The 25,084-nt window shown below is 39.8% G+C and overlaps 1 long non-coding RNA gene across 2 annotated transcripts in view; it reads right to left on the bottom strand.

The window, feature by feature from the left end:
* Positions 1-23,259, bottom strand: part of LOC118169056 — a 317,976-nt gene extending 294,717 nt beyond the window's left edge. For both annotated transcript variants that reach the window (XR_004751902.1, XR_004751903.1), the window contains exon 1: positions 23,024-23,259. This is a non-coding gene — a long non-coding RNA (uncharacterized LOC118169056). The remainder of the gene's footprint in view (positions 1-23,023) is intronic.
* Between the last annotated feature and the right edge of the window lie 1,825 nt (positions 23,260-25,084).

The raw sequence follows: 25,084 nt of genomic DNA on the forward strand, positions 1-25,084 counted from the left end.
CGGTCTGTATACAATGGACATGTGGGGCTGTTATACTCAAGTTCTTTGGAAAAAAAAGGGGAACACGGGTCCACTGGGGCATGGATCCCGATGAGCTAGCATTGCAATAGATCACTAACCTCACATAAGCATGAACACCCAGGGAACATTACTTATGCACTATACTGTATACTGTCTGTAACATAGCAGACCAGAGAAAACAGGAGTTTGAGAGCACCTCGGATATTTGCTTCAAGAAGATGCCAAACATGCAAGAGATTCTTTGTTTCTTGAACTCTTTCAACCAGGGACAGATTGAATCTGTTCCTCAAGGTTTTGCTTGCAGCCAGAATCCATGAACTTAATCAGGCCAGTGGCAGCTGAAACCCTATGGTATCTCTTACGTGTGAAGTCCAATTTGTTATCATAGCAGTCCCTCTCGCCTACAACCCATGAATTTGTTTTCAACATTGTCAAGTGCAATAGCTCTTCATACAAGATGGTAACTATTTGCCATTATTTTTGTAGCAATGGATCCTGCAAGCAAAATTTTAGTTTGGCAAATGAAGAAACTAGAAGACTGGTATATTACTTTTTTTTTTTTTTTTTTTTTTTTTAAGGTTTCCTGCTGAGGCTTTGGCTTTGTGTTAATTCTGAGACCGCCCTCTAGCCAGCCTTTTCATTTTTTTTTTTCAGTTCATCTTCAACATAAATATTTAGCTGTGCTCTGATATAAAAATTTGATGGAATTTGAACTGAGGAAGTATAGTCAAGACAAAGATAGTTAAGCTCATCTTTATAAAATAAAAATGGCCTTTATCTTAGCTCTCTTATGGAAGTAATTGACATAAAGCATATTTGTTGTTGTAAGCTTTGGAGGGAAATTTTATAACCTCATATTAATCAGGAAACATTGTTTGATTATGTTTGGATATTTTGATACACATCATAACGACAAACAACTGACCTTAGAGGATAACTGCACTGGCAGTGCAATCTTCTCCAGTGCCAAAACAGATCACTGTTAATCTGTTTTGAACCGTAACTTTAGAAAGTCACACCTACAGAGCATCTTTCCAGCAAGACTGAATTGTTAAGAAGCCAGGCTTTTGTATAAAATGCTACTGATTTATTAAATGCCTCCAGTAAGATTTTTATCATTTTCCAGTGAGCAGAACAGTGGAAAGAGATGGAGACAGCTTACAAGTAACTAGTTACAAAATCCTGGGTACATTGGTGATAGAAAGGAAGCAAATTATGACCTAGTGGGTAGATAAATATACTCCAACCTTGAAAGTATGGATTACTGAACTGAAAAATTATATCATCTTGACTATAATTGCATAGCCCCTAAAAATAGCAAAAAGTGTATTTGGAGTGTTGGGTTCAAAGAGTTTGAAAATTAATGATAAAGAAGCAATGTAATACAGGGTTAATATGTTTCAAGTTATCAAAACTTGGGAGATATCAGCAGCATTTTCCTATATAGAAACTGAAAACATCTACCTCACTTTGCAGTTACCATCTCCCAAATAACCAACGCTATAAATAGTAACAAACATTTGCCATCTCTCTTTAGTAAAAGTTTTAAATGCATTGGCCTTGACACCATACCTATGCTTCTGTCTCTCTAAGTCGGCTTTTCCAGTTCCAGAATCTGGATGCTAGTACTGAAAACATTTTCCATAACAATTCCTAAGAACAAGGTTTATTTTTATCATTAATAATAAATAAATCAAGAGTCAATATACTTTCCAAACTGCTCGATGCTGTTAACATTCTTCTACTTTTAGCTTTGCATCATATGCAATGAGCATTTCATTTGCCTAATGAAAAACATATTTAAACTAATGAGTACACAGTGTTTTTATTTACATATGCAATTAAAATTTATCACTATTAATAGCTGACAGAGGGGAAGAGAAAGTGTGATTATTCCAGTAAATGCACACTCTTTCAAGAGGATAACACTTCACAGACAGCACTAAAGATAGAGATTAAAAATTGGCAATGGTGTGGAAACAACAACAACAAAAAAGTGAGGCATCCTAATCCCTGTGGTCCATTTCTGTAGACAAAGCAATTAACACTTTCCCCCTCCCTAGATGCACCAGAGTTTATCATCCATTCATACAGCCCGCTGCTTGCACGCCGACATTTCCTGGAAGAGCGCAGAGGGATTTTCCAAGCAGAGCGATCTGGTGTTATTCTGCAAGAGCAGAGCTGTGGAGACCCATCACTGTGCATTTCTCCAAATCTGGTGGGAGGTCAATGAAGTAAAAGAATACAGCGCTCCACAGATACACGGGAGAGGAAAATGACAATAAATGCCCCAAGGGGGAGGAGGGAGAGCCAGAGTTACTCACTGCAAACTGCAGAGGAGCGAAAAACCTGAAGATGGGCTGCTTTCAGCAGGCAATGGCTACCTGCAGTTGACACAGTGTGGTGAAGTGAGATTAATCAAGAAATTAGTGATACAGAGACCTCCAGTCAGCCCCGTTCTTAGGAGCAGAGTTCAGAGACAAGCATGGTACACCAGCCGTCACCATGTGGACAAAGAGCGCAAGTGGTGCTAGATCTCCAGCCCTTCTGCTGTTTTAAAGGCAACACCGTCACTGCCAGGGGAGAGCAGATTTCTGTGTAAAGCTGTACATGTGCGAATGCGCACGTACTGAACTGTGCTGATACCAACAATTCTATAATTGACACTATGAAGGCAGTCAAATCTACAATATACATCTTAAATCCTGGATTACTGATATGCATTTTTCAAAATATTTTGCAAATGATGAAGCCATGCCTAGTATATGAGAAATAATAGCAATGTGCTTTAAAGCAATCTTACTGCAGTTTCATGAGCATCAAGAGTTTTGCTTTCAGTTGAAACTTTGGGTTGAGTTGCCCATTTAATTTAGTGGAGGACCTATGAAGCAACAGTATGAATAAAGAGGAAGTTTTAATACTAATACATGTACTGAGGAGTGGGATTTTTTTTTTTTTTTTTTTTTTTTTATAAAACAGGCAACTTTAACCAAAGTATTTTCAAGTGGGGAGAGAAACCACAGCTGAAATATCCTGACTCTAGAAGCAGTGCCTGTGTACCCCAGCTGGAGGATGGTTATCATGCAGATTGCTGGCTTTGCCTACCTTCACACTATACTTATGAGAAATCTTTGTTTGCAGTGGGAAAAAGGTCAACAGCACCAGTGCCAGGGCTGAATGAAGCAGGCATCTGCAGGCTGCATAGACAGGCAGCCACGCACTGCAGAGCAAGAATGGTTTGAACAATTGAAAAGATCTGAAGCCCCCAAGTCATAACGTTTAAAGATGAACTGTCACAACAAGATTTTTTTTGTAGGATGGGTAGTTTTTAACAAGGTTAGTACTCGGAGATGTACATGAAGTTCAGAGGTAGAAGTAAGAAAAGACATTAGGGACAGTTTTTCATACGCAAACTCTGTACAGAAATCTGGACATAATGTAGGTAACTACTACAGCCCTGCAACTGAATAATGAAGTACATGGGTTGCATGCTCAAACGTGTGGTGCAGATTTAGAGGCTGTAGCATCACTGTGGCTCCAGATGGTGCTATTACAAATTGAGTCTTACACTGTTAATGTAAAGACGCAGGATTTAGTTCTCTTGGAGAAACTTGTCAGTTGAAGTTCATTATAAAAGCCAAACCAGTTATTTACCACCTATATCATGCTAACGCTCCACTCTTAGATACTGTTGCTATTACAGCATGTACCATACAAGGAAGCAAAAGGTCTATCTAACACCAAAATACTCTGTATTAAAGATCATTTTTGAGCTAAGCAGTCTTTAAGGAGATAAGTGATTAAAAGATAGGTAAGCAATCCTGAAAACACTGACTAGAGGAAAACACCAAGTACATTATAAAAATCAATCCTCCGATTCAAAAATGCCAGAAGATAGATTCAGAATCTTCCATTTCAATAACAATTTCTTCCTTCCTTATTCTTTGCTCTTCCTATTCATGATCATAACGTGTGTTGGGGGGTTAAATAAATCAAGAGGATAGCTACACAAAAATCTGTACTTTTTTCTGCTGCGCATCTGACTTGCTTTTCTCTTTCCAATTATACAGTACCGTAAAGCAGGAGCAGGAGCACAGAGTCAATACTGCTGTAGAAGACTAAATTGTGTTGTTTTCTAGTTTCTGCTACATCAACAAGCTAACCTGGTGAGCTCCAGTGCTAGGACATTTGCCATAGCTGATAATATATTGAAACAGTAGAAACATGGTGATTTTTAACTGGATTCAACTAGTACATTAAGAATATTGTTTTAATTACAGTTTCCAAACTCACAAGATTCATTGAGGTGTCCTCTATGAATTAAGGAAAACTGATATTTTAAAGAGTTAATTTTCTAACTAATCTCTGCATTGCAAATGTAGTTATTAAATGGTTCTAGAATTCCCTCCCCCTTCTCCCAGTTAATTACAATTTCAAAATTAAATAAATTGTAACGATATGATAAAGAGACTTAGCGAGGTTCTAGATGGTTGTAGCTGATAGAGCTGCATTGCTTTAAGTTCTGTTGGATAGCCTGAGCTCTCGGGAGAAACATTAAGAAGTATTTCAGCACACACTTTATGCCTAATGATTACTGAGCTCCGCTAAAACATACATGTATCAGCTTGGAGAAATGTAGCTTATGGATTAGTAAGAAAAATTTTTCAAAGAGAAAAGAACTGCTCAGTGTGCAAGAGTAGTTTTAGGCCCCCATCTTGCTTTTCTTTAAATTCAAGAATTATTTCCCTCCCCCTCTAGAGATTTATTGATGCTTTTGCCTTTAGAATTCAGCTTACTTTCCCAAGAGCAACTTCTACGAATGTATGCGCAATGTGTGCTCAAAGACGAGGATAATGCACACAAAAATGAACAGGTCAAATAATGGAGCCGATCTGAACTGTTCAGCAATACCTAGCAAGCGTTGTTTGCAGCAGGGCAAGTAGCTAGGATAGAAAATGTGTTTTGGCATGGCTGCAGGAATTGGCATTCTCTATTTCCATGGCAACATTGATAAAAGGTTGTTAGTAATGAAATACATGCAGAATAAAAATAAGTAAGCTAACTAGAAAGAGCTATTGTAAGCTTAAGTGTTTTTCCCCTTTTAATGGGAAATACACGTACAAACTTGCACACATCCAAACTTCAGTACAACAGACTAGCACGTATATTATTAGTTCAGTTTGCCAACAAGTAAAGACAGATGTGTGATGAATGCGTATTTGACCTAGGATAGCTATCTGAAGAGTATTAAAATAGACAAATATATACAGAGATTGTGAGGGTTTCGCAGGCACTTGGTAGAATCAGGGATTCCTTACCAACTACTAATGAATACAGGGTGTGTTGAAATTCTTGGCAGCTTTTTTCTCCTGACAAGAAGGACACAATGACAAAAATGCATAGTAGAAACTGTCTCAGCAACGAAAATTCGCCTCATTTATATTCTTACACAAAAAATAATTTGTGTTGCCTCCAGCTACTTCTGATCCAGCTAACATAACTCATTATATAATTCTTATCTGTACATTTATACATATTTATGTATTCTCATTGGTTTATGGACCTGTATGTAGAAAAAAGCACAGTAATCTTCTTGCAGGAACTCAAATCTCAGTTGTAATGTAAGTAAAATCACAAATAAACATAATGCAAATCTTACCATTCCCTCCCCTTCCTCAGTGAAAAACGTGTGGAGGTTCCTGATGGAGATACAGTTGAGAAGAATCTGGTCCCATCATCAAATAAATCAAAATCCATTACAGGGAAGCAGGGAAGAGCAGGAGGGATGAAGAATAAGAAAACCTCATCTTCATGTTAATCTGTACTCCAAATATGATCTGAATGTGCAGCAAAGCTCTACCAGCTTTACATAAGGAGAGCTTTTCAGTCATTTTCACAGAGCTCTGTATTTCTAAGTTCTTGAGAAAAGAAAAAGTACTAAAAGTTGTCAAATAGATTCAGAATATTTCCAGCTCCTGGATGGAACTGAATGCCTGATCTGAAAGTCTCTGATTTTGCAAGAGCACACAAAAAATTCAAATAATTCAGAACCACAGTGTGGGAAATGAAGCATTTAAGTGAACCAGAAGGAGCAAGACTAATCAGGGGAAAGCACTGTCTCAATCAAGGGGAGATAAGACTAATAAAACACCTACTGATGTGTGTTAGAAAAGGTATAAAGGTTTCTCTCAGAGAAAAATATATTTGGACAAAACATGACAAAAGCTGCTGAAAGCAGCTACAGTCAGCGTTGTTAGAGAGCGTGTCAGCTTCAGGGGTACCCACCTTCACCTTCAGCTCCCCATGTTGTTTCCCATGCCTTGATACTCCTACCCTTACATGAGCAGCTCTCAGGTCTGTGCAAGGGTTCACTCTTGCTCCAGATTTCATTCCTTCGGGTAATTTAGGTTGCAAACTGCATGTGTACAAGCTTCCCTGTTTGATGGACATAATCAGGACTAGAAACTGGAGGCTCCTTTGAGACTGACAGCACGAATCCCTGTGAAACACACCCTGCTTGTCCTGCACCCCAGGCACACCACACGGCTGCTAAAATTAGGGTAAAAAGTGAAATGCTCCGTATCGTTTGGCATGGATGCATAAAAAGAGGTGTTTTATTCTGATAGCTCTTCCAATCCGCAGTGCTTAGAAGCGGTTAGACAACCAGGATCCGGCAGGCTACGCTCAGCTGGACACAGAAGGGAGGACTCACACCACTTGGGCTACCTGGACAGATGGGCTCTGAGCCCCGTGAAGAGGTACCGAGTCCTTACACCAGACAGGGATGACCAACAGGAAAGGGTATACAAGCACCAGCAACAGACAGCACAGCCTGGGGAGGACAGACAACTCCCACCTTGCTCCTGGCTTTTCGCAAAGGAGTCTCAAGACTGGCTGCCTTGACCTTGGAGGCTGGGAAATACCAAAGACTGAAGCCGCTAGAGACAGAAATACAGCACCGGAGGCTCAGTATTGTCACTTGACTAATCTGTTTGATTAGTGCTCACTTTTTTTTTAAGCTGTTATCAGTAAGATTGTCAAGTAGTTCATGATAAGTGCATGCTTGCAGTTTGGAGGTTTGCCTGGTTTCTCAGTCTATCTGAGCTATCACAGCCATCGTGGCTATCTCCAGTTCCCTTACAATAAGGCTTCCGACAGTGTGAAATCAGAGGAGCCTTATCTGCTTTCCTGAGCCCTATCATTGATCAATGGCCAGCCTTAAAACAAATGGTAATAAAAAGCTGCCAGGTGTGGAGAGTCTTGTGCTGGCTTCCATAGCCTGACTCCATGGCTAGATGTCAAAATATTGCAGGGATAGAGCTTGCAGCAGAACTCTGTACAAATGCTTAGTAAAGGTGTTTTAGTCTCCACCACTTCCCACCATGAATCCGTGTCACGTGCCTCATTTCTCAAGTTTCCCCATGAAAGGAAACCATTCCCCTTGTTTTCCTGAGAACACCAGCTCTGGAGAAAGGTCAGGAAAGGCAGGGGGAAGGAGAGGAAGGCACTGTGGCAATTAATATCTGAACCATTTGCAACCACTATTCCTGCAGAATTGAGCTAATTTGGAGAAAGCAAAACAAAACTGAAGTCATCATCATCTTCAAGTCGCTCATTGAGAACATCTCAAGAGACCATCACAGATGCTTTTTTGAGGGATATGGAGCATCATTTAGGTGCCAGGTATGTCACACTAGCTGTTTTGGAAATCCAAGCTGGAATTTTCTCTAGTCATAGCTGTTCATAAAGCAAGATAATTTAAAAAATATAATGCAGAAGATATGGGTCTTCCTTAGTGGAGGAAACTAATTTGAAGAGTAATTTTCATAAAAATGAAATAAAAACAGATTAGAAGATGTGCAGTCCATGAAATATTAACAAGTTTCATTTAGATACTTGCTACAGGACTAACTCTAAAAAATAGAAAAAGGTAATTTGAAAGATTGACTGGCCTTGTAGTTTGAGAGAGAAAAAAACATTTGGATTATTAATTGTGATAGATCCTTTGTTTTTCTGTTTCTGCAACTTCATCCTCTTTCATTTTTTTTTCCACATCTTTTAACTGATTAGGTTTCCTTACACAGAGAGATTTGTATTGAGTTCAGTTACACCCTAAATGTAAAAAGACAGAATTTTGACACATACACTTAATATTACAGTACAGGTAATACAAACTGTATTTGCACTGCAAATCCTAATTCATGTCTTAAGTAGTCAATATCTCTTCTGTGAAAATTAACTCTATCCTAACTCAAACCAGGGCACCTTGTCAATTTGGCTAATTAACAAAAACCATAGTCATGCCATAGCCTCAGAGCTATTCTTATAAAGCACTGAACAGAAACGAAGTAATAGAATGGACACCAAACCTAAGGTGGAATATTTCATTTACCACCTGTACTTCCCACCCCTCCCAACACTTCTAGACCTGCTCATCTATACAAGGTAGATGCTTTTGTCTTCGTATGCACATCTGTCTCCACATACTTGCCCGTCAAAAGCATTTATATTTCTGTAGATAATAATCACACCTTAATGTTTTACTAGCACAGTATTTTTTCTCCGGAGCTCCTGTATTTATTCCAATGATTTACCAACTTAAGCACACCATCTCAGGTGCTTCTTTCTAAATATTGTTCTTCCATCACTTCCCAGCTGCACTCAACATATGAATTCATAAACACTGAAACAATTCTATTACATCAATGCTTTTGTTTATAAACACAGACTGAAATCTTTTTCCTGTAATCAATGGCAAGACTAGATTAATGCCAGGATGCCAGCATAAAAACACAGCTACAACTCCTCATATCCTAGTTTTTTTTCCTCTTTTTAATGAACTTCCTCTTTAGCCAAGAACCATAGTAATGTCAAGTAAAAATAAGCCTGCCAGTTGAAACTTCACTTCCCCAGCAACTCCATCAGGAAGCACAGAGCCATACTGCTCAGTGCGGGTATAACTGCTAGGAAGCCATGAGCCAATGTCACTGTTTCAGTGCACCTCCACTTGCATGTATTAATTTAAAATGAGAGCGTTACAAAAAAAAAAAAAATCAGACATAGAACTCTTCCTCATATTCAGAGGGAAAACGAGGATTTCTTTGCTTAGCACTTGCGGTATATTTAATGGGATAAGCCAGCATATATGTCCCAGAATGGGACATATTTAAGCATGCATTGATTCGCCGTCCCAGAACAATACACTGCATTGATTGCTTTTCTCATATCATTTAGCCTTTCAAATAAAAGCACAGTTATCCACAGACAGATTTATTGAGCCTTACCATTGTTGGAGCAAGCACTCTCAACAGCACAGAAAGCCCTTGTATAGATGCCTCTGTGGCCAGCCACTGGGTAGACAAAAGCACCAAGACTTGCCAAAGTCTTGAGCAAACTGAAGTGATTTGGGAATAAAATCTGAGATTGTCAGGCTGCTCACATGCTTTCTACTGAGGAACAAGAAGTTGCTCTTCCAGGTTTGCGAGATGATTTGACAAGGTTGTGTGGAGCTGTATTAGGTACATTTTTTGAAAAACAGAAGGCACTGTCCAAGTCACTGCATGCCTGATGCATGCAGCAAATGCTGCTGTGGCCCCTCCTGCATGCAGCACTCTGGGGGCTGTGTCAGGAGCTCAGCTTCACTGATGCTGACCACACAAACTGCCTTCTGCCAGGAGCAGTGCAGGGAGCAAAGGGAGAAACACACAAAAACATCTCAAACTTTTCAATTTACACTTTCCCCCCCTCTCTTCAATTTTGGGATGAGTGCATTGCCATCAGTAATTTGGAAAAATGCTGTGGGTCGGTGCCCTAGGGCAGCCTTTACTGCTGTTCTTTGCACTTAGGCACATGCTTTTGGTGCTTTGCCAACAGCCCTCACACAGCTTAACCCCTTACACCGCAAATCTTAATGCATGGGGGGTTTCCAGGACAGATGTAGGATTTCTTAGTTACTTCTGTGTCATACATATGGGGGGATTTCTCCAGGAGAACATTTATGTCTTCTATATGGAAGCGGTGCAATTACAACAGCCAGAGTTTGGCCTAATTCACCCATTCTTAAAGACAACCAACAAGCTACAAGTGCATACTGAATTACAAGAAAATAATATTTGTTTACTGGACTAAAGCCTGCAGATCCTTACTTGATACGGAGAATGGAAGCAGTTTTGTGGTGAGCCAGCCAAGAAAAACATCCGTTGCTCAGCATGGCATCCAGCTAAACTAATCTTTGTTTTCCACAGGAGATGCTTTTTCAATAATTTCTAAGAGCTAAAGGACTTCATTATAAACCATGCAAGCATTGATCCAGATGTTAAGCCTCTCTGTATGATGAGAAGCTCTCTTGGAAAGCCGTAAAGAATAATTGGTTCATTGTTATCTGGCCCTGAGAAAACAGAAGAATGTTGTCTATTTATTTAATGTTACTATAAGGAGGAATTTATTTCATTGTTTGCCTACTGTTTGAAATGCATTTAATTACAACTGTTTTGTGTAATTAAAGTGTAGGTAAACATTCAGTTTCAATCTAAACGCCTTATTGTGGCACTGAAATTCACTATTGCTCCTAAGTCTGATCCATAAAAGAGCAGTAAAGGATTCTTACGTAAAGTGAAACAGGGCTCATCTTCAATAACCAATGCTAAGCAGAAGTAATATTCCTCAGTCGTACCTTGTAGACTTCTCTTTTTATTTCTCATTTTTATGTTACCTTTCTATCAAAGCCTCAATCAAAACTTAACTAGGTCTCACATCTCGGTATAAAAAGTGTCCTAATACTGGTCTACTTGAGTCAAAGTCTAAAGCCATCATTGTGATCACCACGGACAGAAAGTTAAATTTGTAAGCAGCACTACTCTGTAGTTTTACCATAGTAGCGTACCATGAAAACAGGAAGAAATGAAGGGTTAGTCTCATTTATCTACTTTGATCTTAAATACTGACTCCTTTGGTCAGAAAATGAGGAAGGGCAAAATTAAGTTGAAACTAAAAGTGAAATAGAAATGCTGCAGAAGTAAAAGCAGAACATTTCAGAAATCACAAATTCAGATTCCTGTTAAAGAAAACAAGATAAGAAACCAAAAGAAAATGCAAAAGAATTATCAGAATAATTCCTGAGACATTTACATTTCCAAATAAAAATGGGAAATGTTAAGCAATGGTAAATACCTTAGGAGGTTTGCATAGAAGCAGGAACAAAAGAAAAAAATGTCCAGCAAAATAGTTGATAAAGAAAAATATTTAGGGCTCGTGTTAGCATGCGTTGCATTCCACGGGATGAAGCGTTAAATGATATTTTAGTTCATAAAACACTATTTATCAGGCAACCAAACCTCACTCCAGATAAAGCATTCATGCATTAGAGATGTGTGTCCAAGGTTTCAGTTACACATTGAAACTTTTTTCTAACTTCATTTCTCAAATATTGATGTTTATTCAGAACTGAGAACCAAAAGTTGCCTTTTTTTTTTTAAGAAACTGTTCCGCAATGAAATGGGACATGAATACAAGCAAATTACAGTATATCCTGCATCAAGCCTCTATTTATAAAGTGTGTTTTCCTTCTTTTAATTTAAGGAGATATTTCTTGTCTGTTTTCAGACATACATGACTTGTGCTCATGTTACTCATTTATTCTCAATCAAAATGATTAAAGGAAACCTGGTAAATGTTTTGCTTTTTCGAAGAAAGTGACAGGAAGAGTAGCTTTAAAAATATCTTCTTGGATATAAATTTATCTTCTTCACTCCTCTGCAGATCCTATTTTCAAAAACCTGTAATTCAGGCTTCAATTCTATTTTTGATACAATACAGTCTTATTTTAGGTAACATAGGACAGCAAGCATTAACACAGCCTGTGCTCATCACTGACTGAAAACTAAAGACAGCGACCTGCAAAGAGCAGCACCAAGACCTAGGAGAGCTGAAGATGTTCTAACACTCCTAGGGATGGCAACTGAATTTTTGGGCTACCTAGGCCACAAGAACAGAACCCCTATTTATACCTTTCTTTTCACCACAAAGCAACCTGTTACAGCTGCACAAGTGATTCCAGAAATGTAATTAAACTAGTTTTACCTTTTTTTTTCCTTAAAAGAAAACAAACCCTCCGTAACTAGTTCTTAATTCCCTCTTAGACTTCCCTAGCCCATAGCTATTAAGCAGGAGATAAACATTTTCAGTGGCAACAACTTAGTTAAGATCATGTCTGGCAAACAAGCTCATGAAGTTCAGAAAAATAAACACCGAATGACTGCACTAGGCAGTAAAGAGAAAATGGAAAAGAATCATCAAAACCCAAGGTTTTTCTTGGAATATTTACTAGTTCATTAGCGCACGGTTTTGAGCCAAAGACCAGAATAAGCAGCAGCCTAAAGGCAAGAAATACATTCATTAACCCTAGGCCAGGTTCTCTCAGAATTCTCTTCATCACCAGAAGAACTTTCAAACTTCCTCAATTTCACATTTTCCTTTCTCTTGCTGCCTCAGAGACCCTTCTTTTTAGGGTCAGAGTGGCTGTGACCCATCAGCATACAAAGTGTAACATAACTCAGGAAGACACTCAAGGCAAATCAACCATTTCTGTCACCAATGTTTACAGCAGCTACTAAACATCAATGTGATCCTCCTCTTAAGTAGATTTACCCACCAAGCACTTTCAAAGTCTGTGATTCCTTGCAGGAAAGGTGCCTTCCACAAAATCTGGGAGTCCTTCCAGCATGGGGATCTAGACACATACTCTTCTTGTGGCATGTTTGTCTGAAGAAGAGTTACAATATGGCATACTAGAGGGTGTGACAGCTCAGGCTGGGTTTTATACAGCCATGGGGCAGCCAGGTGACCACCAGCAACCAGGATTTAAAAAAAGAGGTAAAAATACTCAAAAAATGCTGTGTGGCACAACAAAACCACAGCAGATCCTGTGGCTGAGGTCCAAAAATCTAGATACCATCTGTGACTAGGACTTTCATCTTCACCACTCTTATTATAAAAAGCAGGAGAATAATATGCTTAGAAGTAATGAAAAAGAAGATTAAGGGACTGAACAAACAGAAAACAAAATTGTTTTCGTAATTTGTAAAGCGTGCCAGACTATTACACTAAGAGGCAGTTTAGAAATGCTTATTAATAGAGGTAGAGAAAGAGGAAAAAAAGGATAGATCTACAAATGCTGCACATGCAATTAAGGCTGTCCTCAGAGTCTGACACATTAGCAAATTTTGACACTCGTTCCTAATGAAAATCCTTTTAATGAAACATATTCATGAAATCTACATTGATATTATCGCAGGGATCTAGGCAGAAATTTACTTAGAAGAATTACTTTCATGCCAGTCAGCTTTTCCAATTTAATTTGAAGCAGCATGAATTTACTGAAAAGTATAAAATTGATTGATTTCTGAAGATCACATCTTGTAGTAAATGGCATTGTTCTGTCTGGGGAAGGAATTTGCCATCATTTCTCTCATGTGCTTGGCACCGTTGGATCAATGCAGCTTCAAGAAAAAGCCTCAACTTCTCCTGCAGAGCTCTCTGGAGACAGGATCGCCTGCCCGATGCGAGGAGCTGACGGGCAGTGCTGTCTGGTGTGGTGAAACAAAGCTCTGTCTGCAAGCAAGGGCATGCTATTTCTACACAGAGCCACTTCGAGCTTTCATTAATTAATTTGGCCTTTCAGATCATTTTAGAAAGTGCTTTGAAGTAAAAGTAAATGCAAAAGTTAGAGGTTAAATAAAGCCATATTAAGTTTTGGGCTGGGGAGAGGGTCCTGTTCTTTTGTGAGTAGATCATGGTCACAACTACCATTAGTTAGAGCTATCAGAAGTCCTGCCTTCCACCTCTATATTGAAACGCAGCTTGCTAGAACATACTCACTTACAAACAAGATGTCTTAGCTTTCAGAACCCTGATCAAGAATAGTTCTGCCCTCTATAGTCGGAGGTAGATAGATTACAAATCATCGTGGGCAGGTTCTAACACCACGCCTCACTTACTGCACCCCAGCCACTGCCATTTCCAGCTTGCTCACACACACACCCGTTTTCACAGCCTGCAGGCAGCCACCCTGAGAATCAGCTGCAGTTAGTGTCCGATTCACTTACAACTGCCCTACCACCCCTCTGGTTTTCCCATTATTACAGTCAGCTTTCCATTTCCTACAGAGAAGCAAAAATTCACCTGACACATACTTTCAAAGAGAAAACTACATTTGTTACCGTAAGAAATACAAAGTACCTCCACTACCTCAGAGACGTACTGAATTTCTATTAAAACATTTTCTTCAGCTGACATAGGGAACTGCAGCGAGAAGAGATATTGATTGCACCGTACAACTGCTCCATTGTTGGTTTTAACAACACTGTCAAGCCTGCTTCATCTATCTTGCTAATATATTTAGCAAAACACAATCCGTACTCTATCATTTACGCAACCATTGGACATTGCCTGTTTTAAATTCTCATTCCCCCACATCTGTGCAGTTACCTACGTAGTTCCCTTTACAGCCAACAGATTGCTTTATCCTTTTGAATTTCTGACAAGAAAAAACCTGAGGCAAGGATTCTTAATGGAGCCACGCACACATCTCTTTAGCTCTGTCACCTTCCTTTGGAAACCCAGCTTCCCCCATTCATCCAGGGTGAACCTGCAGATTGAAGGCTTGCTGTGCAGAGCTCTGCAATGGTGTGTCACTCCACAATTTGTGCTTTAATAGGGATGAGATCCCCTTCACCCAAACTGCATTCAAAACACACTGTCAACAAGACGGCAGTGCTCCATGGGATGGTGCATGGGGCCAGCCCGCCTCTCCCGTGGGATGCTGCTCCTCAGCTGCTGGACACCAGCCCACAGGTTCTGCTTTCTGGGGCATGTCACAGAAATAGAGACTTTTAGAAAATTATTCGCTCTGCACAGTTGTTTAAGGAAGCGTCTATGTGATCAACTCTTAAATCAGGGAATTATTTATAAAACAACCACTGTGAGAGAGGAGGGTTCAGTAATTACTCTGTGCAATTAGTCCCCAGAGTAGCACTAGAAGCATACAAGCTTTTCTCGGACTTTCCATCGACACAAGACAAGCTCCAGAGTTTCAAATCCAGCTGCTTGGCCAGGTTTTTAGGAGTACACGTGAAGCAAATTGACATTTCAGACTTCAAGAAAAAAAAGTCTGAATCAAGAAGGAAGAAAACTGCCAGATTTTTAATCTTTATACAGCTGAACAAAATATAGAAGTCTGAGGAAATGGGATCCCTTCTGTTTAGCTGAAATAAGCCACAGGGGTTAGCACATCAAGAAAATGACATGGGAACTCAGTAAGGTCACTAAGAGAAACATATGCTAAGCACCATGTAACAGCTTAAAACAAAATAACTGGTGGTCACTCTCTGACCAGTGTCTGTGGTTTCAAAACAGACACACCCTAAAAAACATGATTACTCCACTCATGTAAAACATTTTTGAGTAAAGGTAGGCACCCTACTAGGTTTAGTCTACAAAAAAAAAGACTGGAAGTGGGGAGAAAACACACACTAGAAATAGATGAACGTGACTGAAAACACAGTTTTCAGTTTATTAGGAAAAGAAAATGTCAGAATGGCCAGTTATCTTTAACAACTCATTTCCAGAATGTCTGTTATTGAAGGAACAATGATTTATCAGTTAGTAACTGAACAACAACAACAAAAAAGAGTTTGATTAACCAATCAATAATTTATTACCTAGGCTGTCTATAAAACATTTTAAGTGCATAAATGACTTTTAAACATACCTATAGCAATTATATTTCTTATGCAGTGTTCTGTAAAATCATAAAGAACTGAACTCTAATGAGAGGGGAAAAACACTACTATAAAAAGACAGTCCATCTGGATATAATACACTTGCAAGATAAGGTATAGAAAGTAAGAAACGACATACAGAGTTAATATCAAATTTTTGCATTTCAGATTTTATGAAGAGAACAGTTACCAATTACTGACAGCTGATCATACGCTATGTCATGACTGTGGCAAGGAGCAGCAATGCATTTTCTTTTCAACATACTGTGATCTTGTGACACAGAGATACCTGTTGGTAGGCTTCACTGCAGTCCTTCATGACCTCCGTTACTCTGGAAAGTCTACCAGAGATTCTTACAAGAGAAATTGTCTGTTCACTTTAAAACATCACATTACCACGTGCCCTGAAAATGGCTGGAAGAGAGTAAGTGCCAGGGATGCACAGGATTTGGATCCCTATGGTAGGAACCTCCCTGCACCATGGAAGAGGAGACCACAGAAGTTCAGGAGTTCTTTAAATGTTATTGGACACAAGAAGGGAACAAATGCGTTTCCCAGTGCATTACCTAGTTTTTGGATACAGCCAAAGTGTTTTAGCCAATTTGAGAAGAAATAGTAAAGCTACTTTAGGATTGTATTGAAACCTACATTTCGACAGCTTGCTCTGTTGCATCACTCACGATTTTTGTTTGCAATTCCTTACAGAAGCCTGCAGGTGATAGGTTTGTACTTTGTCAAAGTTTGAAAGGCAGGAATAAATGCAAACAGAAACATGTCCTTGCAGGAATATTATTCCATCAGAAAGGCAACTAATCAGAAGATCATGTTCTACCCTTTCTCCTACCCTCTCACTCAAAATCCTTATTTACTACAGCCACAGAGATTTAGCAAGAAAAGCCAGGGCATCATATAATGGTTCATAGTCAAGCAGAGCAGAAGCATTAATCATTCACATCTTTAAAAGCATATAGGTTTTCAAGGATACCAACAAGAAGCATTTATATTTTAGCTGGAAAGCAGATTTAAAAATGGAACATCCTGAACTTCTGACCAAAAAAGCAAGTGTGTAAAATGCCACAGAACCATTTTTGAGCAGTCCAAATGTAGGTGTATTCATGTGAAAATATACCCTTTCATATAAGCAATTCTATTATTTGCAAGACAAGTAGTGATTCAAGAAGACTTTAGGAAAGATAAGCCAGAGCGGTAGAACGGTGCCAAGAACACCAGGCCTGCCCATCTCCCTTAACAAGGAGCCAAGGGAAGGATGCTGATAGAGCTGAAAACTGGAAGAGACCTAGTGTGATTTATCCTTCTGTCTGAATAGTCCTGGATAATCCCTCTAATGATTCTCACATACGTTTCTAGTGGGACTTACGGAGTTAGAAATGATGAAAGAAGCCACTGAATGTAAGTTTTGTCCAGTGAAACACTGCAAATGAAAAAGAGCCATTGAAACATCCCTAGGAAAAAAATCCAGGAGACAAGTGGCTGGTAGCTACAAAAAACATACGCAGGTAATGAGCAGAGGACTAGGCACACTATATGATATTTTTACATGTGCAGAATTTTTTTTTTAATAAAAGAATCCTTACTCTGAAAACTAACAAGAACTCCCTTCACTGCTTAGAGGCAGGGTCTCATTGTCTGCGACAGCGATGCTGTGATAAAGGCAGGTGCTAATGCTAGCAGGACTTGCACTGGGAATTCAGTGCGTCCTTTCACCATTCTGTATCTCCCTTTTTGTTCTTTACAAGAAAATGAAGTGCTTTCATATTCTTAAAAAAAAAAATCTTTTTGTAAGTCCCACAAGAGAAAAACATTTTCCTATAGCACAAGCTGAATTTCAGTTTAAATTAGAAACCATCAAGGTTGTTAAACCATTACAGATACCCCAACTACTGCAAATTCAGTAATAAAGAGTTGGGCAGAAGGAAGCAGAAAAGGTGATAGCAAAAGTTTGTTATAAAGTTTGGATTCCCTTGTTGCAGGTAGCTTTCTGATTAAAGCCAGTTTTAATGTATTTATAATTGTGTGTTGCTTGCATTCTTCAGCTTCAAACAATTTGAAAACACTATTAAAACTATCATCTTTCTTTCCTTCCCTTTTAGGCTCACTGTATCAGTAGGTTAACACACCATGAGTCATATTTCAACTCTATGGCTATTCTGTGTATTTAGCAGTCACAACAGCAGCAGTGTCTTCTTGGGAAAAGCTAGTAGGGAAAGAATTTTAGCGATAAGAAAAATGGTATGCTGTGGGTATGACTTTTGGCTTATAGAAAACCATAAACTGAACCAGGACTGATGAAATTAAAAGTTTGAAAAGCAAGGAAGCTGGCAGCAAGCTCAATTCTGCAGCTCTGGAGCCTTGGGAGCATATTTCATTTTGGAAGCCGTTTGCTGATATTCCTAAAAGTGAACATAACCTGGAAGTCTTTATGCTCTGGAAACAGAGGGTAGAGTGAGATTTGCTTATTTTCAGCAAACTTCCCACTAGCTATAAATCTTGCCTTGACAGCTCTTCTACATAGGGACAAGCATACAGAACGGCATCCCAATGAAGCTGCATCTTTCATTTCACTGTAGGGGGAATGATTGCTTGACATTCAGTGCATGGGCACCTCCCATCTGCAGATGCATTACCCACATCAGTGCTATCTATGGAAAGTCAGCTGCTTCTGATACAGAGGAAAAGCACTTACAGGATAATAAAATACACTAGTATGAGATAAGAACCATTAGTGGGAAATCATTTAAGGCTGAGCACTGCCTTGGCAGGTGTGTCCTGCCACCATGGTCAGCCAGGAAAGGTACTGCTTTACACACCAGATAGCAAACATATTGACAAGCATGACTTCCTTTGCATTCCCTGCAAGTTATCACCAGCTGTTTTCTCAGTACAAATGTAAGTATGCATGGCTGCAACAAGAGCACTGCCCAGGGCATGTGCTGTGCATGGATGGCCTGGCACCTCCTCTGATGGGGTCAGCAGAGGCCTGAGTGCCTCCTGCCATCCCAGCCATACTGTTATGAAGGAACAGTCACAACAGCTTGTGAGTTTTCCTTCTGAGTTGTAGTTCATTTGTCTGTGCGCAGCAACCAATGATCTACACGCTTTTCTCATTTATAATAAGAACATGGTAAGATGGTACATATGCCATCTTCTGGGATGTCACTCCATACTCATGAATAACACATGACCAAATGTAAGAATTTTTAAAGAAAAATCAGAAGTTTATCATCTTTATCATAAAGCTTGCCAGAAATAAAGCCTGGATGGTGTCTATGCAATCACCAAGAGCAAAAAGAGTTCAGGAACTGAAACAAAAAGCACAGGCTCAAACTGCATGCTCTCACCAACAAAATCACTTTTGACAATGGTCATTTTAGTGGCATAATATATAACTGTGGGCCAATTCAAGGATATATTAGAAAAGTTATGGAACCTTTATACCTTACAGCAGATTCATAGTAGTTTGCAATAGAAGATATTTTAAAAATCTGATGTGTTATGTACTCAGGGTCTGAAGACCTAGCTTGCTAGTATGTAAATCCAAGGACCCGTACATGTATTATTGACAGTCCTTAATTACAATGAAAATATTTTGTTCCAACATTAGTATAGCAAGAATTCTATGTGTTAAACAGCTAAATCAAAACACACTATCACATAAAAGTAACTTCACCATTATTATTTCACATGCCCGAAATATGCCCAGCCTGATGCAATTCTCCACATTTATATGGAAATCACAATAGCCTGCCAGCCAAATGCATTATCACATTCAGCTCTAATATAGCGACCCTTGGCCTCCTGCTGCTGCGAGCTCTGCTCCCAGACCAGCCTGTGGTGATGGAGCTGTGCGCTGAGGCAGCAGGCTCCTCTGAAATACCCCCACACTCAGGGACCAAACAGCAACCAACTTGAAAAGAAAGCTCCAAAAACTTGATAAACAGCTTATGTCAGAGGGGAGAAGGCATCTGGTGTGCACACGGGGAATTAGGGAAGAAGCAGAAGGGCCTGGTGCCAGAGCCATGGCCCAGCTGAGCAGCTGTCTCCTCCCCCCAGCCATCCGGGGCCTGCCCTGCTGTGAAGCAGGGCCCTTCCTGTCCCATCCACCATCTCTCCAACAGCCATAAGCCCAAATGAGCTACTTGGAAAGAAAATAAGCATTTATTATTGCCTCTGTTGCAAAAACATACCCTGGAGCCCCAGGTTTATTACAGCCTCCTACAATTGTGCTCACAGTCCTACTAATACGGCCTATAGTAAACAGGAATTGAACGAGGAAAGACCAGAACAAAATGGACCCAAATGAGAGCAGTAGACTAATTAACAGTGTGCTCCTACAGTTGGTAGGAATCTTTTGACTGGCTGTGCTGGATTCCCCCTTGAATCCCACCAGCCTTTGACAGCCCGAGGTTGGATGCAGGCACTGCCAGACAGGGCCCAGCCCAGACCCACCAGGCTGCACGCAAGGCAGCAGGAAGAGCCGCTGAACCCCAGGCCTGAAGGGGAAGGAGCTCTTACAGCTCTCCCCTCCTTGATGTTCACTTGTGAGCCCTGTCTCTCACAGCCTCAGAGAAGCCTGACTTCAAACACCCTAATCTCATTATCTTTTCTTCCTTAAGCTTCTTACCACAATACTCAGCAGCTCTGTGACCTGGTAGCACTTGCACCTTCGTGCCCCCCAGTCCATCCACAAACAAAACCTGGTCCTGTTGGAAGGGCCTGTGCTCTTGGAGGGGAAACCATTGACACAGGGAACAATTCCCAAGTTCTGATGTGCTTGCGCCATCTCCAGTATAGGCAAGCCACTCGGCCCCATGAGCAAGTGCTTTGCACATGCACAAGTTCCATCAACTAAAGAGTTGAGCAAGTTTTGGATATTTTTACTGCACAGTTACAAATAAGCTATCTTTAATACAATCTTTTAATTTCTCCAAAAAGAGTTTCCAAAGGAAACATCTTGTGCAGTCAGTCAGCAGAGACTTTCCCAACTTTATTAACAGGTACTGAATAACTCCACGTATTTGCTTAGGCCTTGCCCCCCTCATCTTTACACTTTCAGAAGACACCTACATTAGCCAAAGAAGCAGTGTGTTGCCAGGGCTTGCCAATTCATTAAATTTTGCTTTTATTTCTGAATGTTTGAGTTCAACATGCAAGAAGCAGGTGGGCAAAAATAACGTAAGTCAGGTATGAGGCATTTGGAGATCAACCAATATGTTCATTAGTAAATCCTACAGTCCGAGCTGAATCCTTTCTTAGTTTTTGTTGTTGTTTAAATCTACTGTACTAATGCACTAAGTAGCACGGCACGTTCTTTCATTACTAACTTTCTCCCTACAGCTCTACTATGCTGTGAGCAAACACCCCATCATGAATTCACAGTTTATGGATTGTGGATAAACAGCAGGAGAGTTCAGCAGCTTTCAGAAATCCTGCTGCATCCCAGAAGGGATGAAGCCTTTCAGGAGGAGCCACATCACTCCAGACTGCACGCTTGTCGACTCTACCCACAGATAAACTGGGAGGAGCATGAGGACTCAGATATCCACAAGAAAACCATATGCTGAGAAAACAAACAGTACATTAATCCTTGGCACAGTGCCGTCCTGCTCCCATCACACCCTGAGGGACCTAACTACAGTGCTGCATCTTACCAAGCTACAGCTGCAGAACCATAAAGCCCATTCCCAGAGCCTGCTACCAAGTGCTCACATCACTGTTTCACTTTATGCTGTAGGAATTTCCACACATAGTAGGAAGTTATTTTTTCTACCATGCATCGTGCCTAATATTAAACTCACTTTGATCTGCATTTGCTGGTGCCTTGTACCTGTGAGTAGACATTAATCATGCCTCAATATTTCAAGCTCCAAACCTAGTGCTTATGGTGGACATCAGGCATCTTGGTGTTATAGGGATGTGAATTTGTGAAACTCAATGTTTTTGCCAGAGAACCTGTTTCTCACTGTGTTTCACAGTTAAAGCCAATACCACAGAAAAAAAAAAAAAAAAAGGAAAACATCACCCCAACCCCTGAGTTTTAACCAGCCTTGCCTTGGCTTTGAGTCTAGCTCCATGTCTTGCACAGGAGCTCAGAAATAGTGGCTGCACCAGTTCCCCACCTCAGGACACACAGTCCAGGCCAGACAATGGGTTTTAGTTCAGTAATTCTTTTTGTGTCTCCCCTGCCCTGTTCCTTCAGCCCTGGCAGAACTAAATACTAAATGTGAAGAGAAATAACCCTGCAAGATTTTTATATCTCAACACAGTAATAGAATTAAAACACTAAATTATTGCAGAAGCAGATAGCTTATTATAAAGTTGTTACAAGACACTGAAATTAAATTGCCTTTGTATTCTCTTTACAAGCTACCTGCAGGAACAACAGCAGGGCATTAAGGATGACTGATATTTGGCCTTTCCTCTGCTTACTAGGGTAGGTTTTACTGAGTGTCTGGAAGCAGGAGGGGTGAATTCCTCCTTATCAAGGCTGCAGTGGAGCCATATCAGATGTAAATTGATGTAAAAGCCCAGTTTCACATGAGGTTGTTATCTTGCCTTGAGAGTGAACCAATACAAAACATTTTAGTACAGTACCATATAAAAGTACTGGTAATTTGTACTGCTATAATTAGAGGTTTCTAAAGTTTCTCACCCTCTTAAAACAGCAGATCCTTTCAAGAAACACTATATGCTTTTGCAAATAGTTTACATGGCCTCTAGAACAGCATTCCTTCAAAGCCTAAAAAATAAGCAGGATTTTTTTTTAAGGCAGTTGCACTACATAGGAAGTGAAGTGACCTGAACTCAGCTCTAACTATAAATTAGTCCTCATCACATTAATTATGATAATGGCCTGTGAGGAGACGGGAAAAAAAATGTTTTTCTTAAGAAATAATCTATAACTTGGGATTCCAAAAAACACTGCTCTGTGGTAGCTTGGGGTACCATATAGTAGAACTGTTCTCACAGCTCTGTCATCCTCTGGAAACCTTTAAAATGAATCCATGCTTGCAAAAATCTTAGGACAGGGAAGTCCTCACATGTGATGAGGATGGTGAATGTGTGTACTGTGGTCAGAGGAAACCAATAAATGCCCATTTGTAGATAGGAAAAACACATTAGACAGTATTGCTGTATGAGAGAGAGTTAGAGTCCTCATAAATTTATAGCTAGGCATTAAATACACAGAGAAGAGGTTTCTTTCTTACCTGAAGTTATCTTTGACTGATTTACATCTTGAAGTGTGAGCAATAGATCCTGCCTCCTGCTCTGTCATGTATCCTCTTCAACTACATCACTGTACTGACACCACAAAATAGTGGTATTTCTGCTTGGTGGAGGAATGAGTCATCCCACTGCAGCTTTGAACCTCAGCAAATCTCACTTAAATTTAAGAGTAGAACAGGATTTGATGCCCATGCAAGGTGATACATGTAGACATTTAGGGTCACAGTTAGATTCCCCCCCAAGAATAAGAATTCATAAACTATTGGATACAACTGTAGGTTTTAGCCTTTCTGTGCAAGTCTTACATTAATTCACTGTTAGCACTTATCACTGGAGAAATCTTCTCTCTGCTTTGGTAATGGAGTGCTTCCAGGATGCTCCCGCACTGAGGAGGTCCATCTCCTTCCTCTGCACACTCACAACCCTGGCCAGATCCTACTGGCATCACTGCAGGTGCCTAGGAGGCCTTGGTAGGGGTATGACAGCAGTGTGACTTGCTGTTCCACTGGGAAATTTCTTATAAAAGTGTAACGCAAATAGCTCATAGCTCCTGCTTCCATAGCCTCCAGCTTTAAAGTAAATGCGATGTGGCTTCCCTGAAATCATCTGAGTAACACTTCACTGACAACAATCGATGTTTTGGAGCCACAGCCAGAACATCTCCATACAAGATATTAAGTACCCTTGTCAATTAACACCCCATCTCCTGCAAATGCAATCCACTTCTCTGCTCACACTCTGCCAACCTACCTGTACACTTGACTTACCATGAAGAACAGTGACCACCTGTGAGGACAGCTGAAAGCTCTTCAGGGTTCCTCATTAATTTGAATTCAGTGGATCACTCCTCTCCAATTCAAGCAACGACATTTAATTCTCTTTAGATTATGTGGTGCATGTTTGAATTATGAGCTACTGAGCAGCCCAAGGAGATGCAATGGATTTGTTTCATATCTTTTCCTCCCTGTACTTAAAATAATGCTCAGATTATCGTTGTGATGGTTTATGTATAGGTAAGAACACATTCTTGTCTGCAATGGTTTCAGTACCTGATCCAAAGATAACACCAAAGTCCTCAAAGAGTCATAAACAGAAAGGCTACCTTCAACATGATATACATGCCAAGCAAAAAGAGAACATTAACATGCATTTCTTGATACCATCCCAGCCTTATGCTGAATATTCATGAAATTAAAGTCTACAGACACTTGAAAGAAATGTATTTGCTTTCTAACTGCATTCAAAATATTTTTGACATGCTTTCAAACCTGATTGTCAACACAAATGTAATGCTTCTTTCAGTTTAACAATATCAAGACAAAATTTCCTCATATTTAGGTAACAGTCTTAAGCGAGAACAGTTACGAGTATGAGAAGCAAGAGTATCAAAGAGATTTATCTAGTCAATAAAGTTTATTATATTAGGTTTTCAGTTTGACAGACATTCATTTCTGTGCTTTGTTTCACTTTCCTGCCTTTCTTTTCAACCAGAGACAAAAGCAAACAAAATAAGTACAATGCAGCTGCCACAGACTTCTTTAGAAAAGAAACTGCTGGAGTATTCTTGTTTTTAAACAGACAGCAAGTACCACAGCTGGAAGATTCATAAGGAAAAGAAACATGAAGTGACATGTAAAGAAACTCAACTAAACATCTTCCCTCCTCAAGTACTCTGAGGCCCAATTTCTACAAACACAGCTTTGATACCTGCTCACTCGTAATATTCCCTGGTAGTTTTATTTGACAGAAATTCCTTTAGAAGTCAAAAACAGCCTATTGCTGAACACATTTGCTACAAGGAGGGAGAAAAAAGGGAGCTTTTACCAAGCTATTCATTTTTCTTGCATAATTATATATATAACTTAAGAGCCTCTCTATAAATGCGAGTGTTTTAAGCCCAGCATTTGCTGTGCAGGCACCCTGCTTGCTGTGAGAGGAAGGACTCTGCATTTCCTGTCTGGCACTTTTTTTTTTTTTTTACAGTCAGTGAACAAGCATCATTTTTCTTCCCCACTTTCTAATGCTAGCTTTGTCATAACTCG

Source organism: Oxyura jamaicensis, chromosome 6 (assembly GCF_011077185.1).
Source record: "Oxyura jamaicensis isolate SHBP4307 breed ruddy duck chromosome 6, BPBGC_Ojam_1.0, whole genome shotgun sequence".
Taxonomy (NCBI): domain Eukaryota; kingdom Metazoa; phylum Chordata; class Aves; order Anseriformes; family Anatidae; genus Oxyura; species Oxyura jamaicensis.